This window comes from Dama dama, chromosome 9 (assembly GCF_033118175.1).
Source record: "Dama dama isolate Ldn47 chromosome 9, ASM3311817v1, whole genome shotgun sequence".
NCBI classification, from domain to species: Eukaryota; Metazoa; Chordata; class Mammalia; order Artiodactyla; family Cervidae; genus Dama; species Dama dama.
The window spans coordinates 68,367,259-68,369,972 of NC_083689.1; the positions used below are offsets into that span (position 1 = coordinate 68,367,259).

Here is a 2,714-nt window from a genome sequence, read left to right on the forward strand (position 1 = left end):
TGTCAATTTTTTCTAAATTGTCCAATTTGTAGGCATTTAACTGCTCATAGTATTCTCTTCCCTGGTAGCTCAGATGGTACAGAATCTGCCTGCAATGCAGGAGACCTGAGTTCCATCCTTGGGTCAGGAAGATCCCCTGGAGAAGGAAATGGCAACCCACTCTGGTATTCTTGCCTGGATAATTCCATGGACAGAGGAGCCTGGTGGGCTACAGTCCATGGGGTTGCAAAGAGTTGGACATGACTGAGTGACTAACACTTTTCCAGTATTCTCTTATGACTTTTTGTATCTCTGTGGTATTGGCTGTTATTTCTACCCTCTCATTTTTTATTTTGTTTATTTGGTTACCTTTCTTTTTTTCATGGTGAGCCTGGCTAAAGGTTTATCAACTTTTTTTAATCTTAAAATAACCTGCATCTTGGTTTTACTGATATTTTCTATTTTTTAATCTCTAGTTTAGTTACTCCTCACTAGTGGTGGCTAGACTTATACAGTCTTTCTATCTGTCCCAGCAGTTCTCCAATTGTCTCTTATGTGTAGGACCCTGGGATAGTCCAGTTTGTGGCTCGAACTGCTCGCTCCCCAGGACAAGTGTGCACCCATGTGATCTCCTTTTCCTTCTTAGTCCCCTTCCATCAGCACTGGTCCCTACCTGATACTTTCTTCTTATCCTATCCAGTTATGTGTATATCTTTCTTACAGCCTTGGTTGTACAGGAGTCCTTCTGTTGGTTTCCAGTTAGTTTTTCTTGAGAATTGTTAAACATTTAGATGCATTTTTGTTTGTGGAGGGAGGTGAGCTCTGTGTCCTCTTACCTCACCCTCTTGATCTGCCCCCTGCTTCATTCTTCTGTTTACTTATTTGGCTGTGCCACATGGCTTCTGAGTTCTTCCCCAACCTGGGATTGAACCCAGGCCCTGGCAGTGAGAGTGCCAAGTCCTAACCACTGGACCACCAAGGAATTCCCTACATAACCTTTAAAATAACTACATAATGTTTCTTTTGTGGACACATCCTTGATTTATTTACATTCCAGATTTTAGGTTACTCCTAGTTTTTTGTTTTTAGGAGAGAGAATCATTTGAAAGTCCATATGTGATGGGAGTTTTTAGGCTTGTTAATAGCAGAAGCTTCAGTGTCAGTAGTATTCAACAACTCTTCCCCCATGAGTCTACCATATGTCTTTTCTCTCACCAGATTAGCTCATGTTTCATTTTCTCTTGGTATCATAAGAGGCAGCATATCTTAGACTGAGTCAGGGGGTGAACAGACATGTGGTAGGCAGCTCCAGGAAGCCAGGAAGCCTTAGTGCTCCTTTCACATGGCACTAAGAGCATTACTGCTCCCCCTAGGCAGGTGTGTGGAGCTCTGCCAGTTCTAGCCTTATTTCTCTCAATATTCCTGTAATTCACTGGAAGGTATATTTCATATGAAAATAACAAGATAATATTCTGTGTGGTGGCTCTTCAGAGAAGGAAGGCAAATCCCAGAGAGAATCAGAGATGTCAGAGTGACACAGAGAGAATGTGTATTTGGATGACATGATAACCCCAGTTCCAGTCACTGGCATTCTTGGACTTATTCTGTCATATTGCTCTTTCTTTAATTTTTGAACTCTTCTGGTATTTGTTGTGTTAGAGTGGTTTATCTTTCACTCATATTATTTTTAAGGATGATTTCAGCAGCAAGGAGCCTATCTATCATGGTCTGAATTGTGTCTCCCCACCTAGTTCATATTTTGAGGCCCTAACCCTTGGTACCTCAGAATAAGACTATATCTAGAGATAGTCTTTAAAGAGTTAATTAAGTTAAAGTGGGACTATCGGGGATGGGGTTAACCCAGTTTGACTGGTGTCCTTGTAAGAGGAAATTTGGACACACAGAGAGACACCAGGGGTATGGGTGCACAGAGTAAAGGTCCTGCATCTGAGGATGCCAACTGCAAGCAAAGAGGAGAGGCCTCAGAAAAATCCAATCCTGCTGACACCCTGATCTAGACTTGCAGCATCTGGAACTATGAGAAAATAATTTTCTGTAGTTTGATATGCCCAGCCTGGGGTTTTTTTTGTTGTTGTTGTTCTTATTGTTATGGCAACTCTAGAAAACTAATACACCATCTCAAAAGAACTTACACACTGTGTAACTAGAAGCCCATAGCGGAGGCAACTCCAGGGTTGGTTAATAGCACTATGTTGGCATCAGGGAGTCAGGTTTTTCCATCTTTTTACTTTGCTTCAGTTACTTTTGCTGCTTAAACAATTTCAAAATGTCGTGGTGTGTTACTGTCTTATTATATGCAGGGATTCTTGGGTCAGGACTTTTGTCAGGGTATATCAGGGATTGTATGTTTCAGCGTCATGATTCTGGATCCTCATCTGGAGGTGTCATAAAGGGCTGGGGGTGACTAAACAACTGGAGGTGGGAACTGGGACAGCAGGGGCTAGAATTACACCTCTGAGATGGCTTTCTCATATGTCTGGAAACTTGGGATTCTTGAGGGCTGGGCTTCCCTGAGACGTCAAACAGAACATCTACACTTGGCTTCTCCAGCATGGGACTGTCTCAGGGTAGTCAAAAGTCTTACGTGCTCGATGCCTTTCCTTTAATTGAAAGTGCTGTGAATGATGTCTACAAGAGAACAAGACACAAGTTACATGGCCTTTTTATGACCTAGTATCCTTTCTGTCATATTCTATTGGTAGAAGTATGCAAAA

The 2,714-nt window shown here is 42.0% G+C and overlaps 1 non-coding gene across 1 annotated transcript; it reads right to left on the reverse strand.

Annotated features, from left to right (window-relative positions):
- Window positions 1–889: 889 nt before the first annotated feature.
- Window positions 890–961, reverse strand: TRNAE-CUC (transfer RNA glutamic acid (anticodon CUC)). The gene has a single exon. It is a non-coding gene; the product is annotated as a tRNA-Glu (tRNA).
- Between the last annotated feature and the right edge of the window lie 1,753 nt (window positions 962–2,714).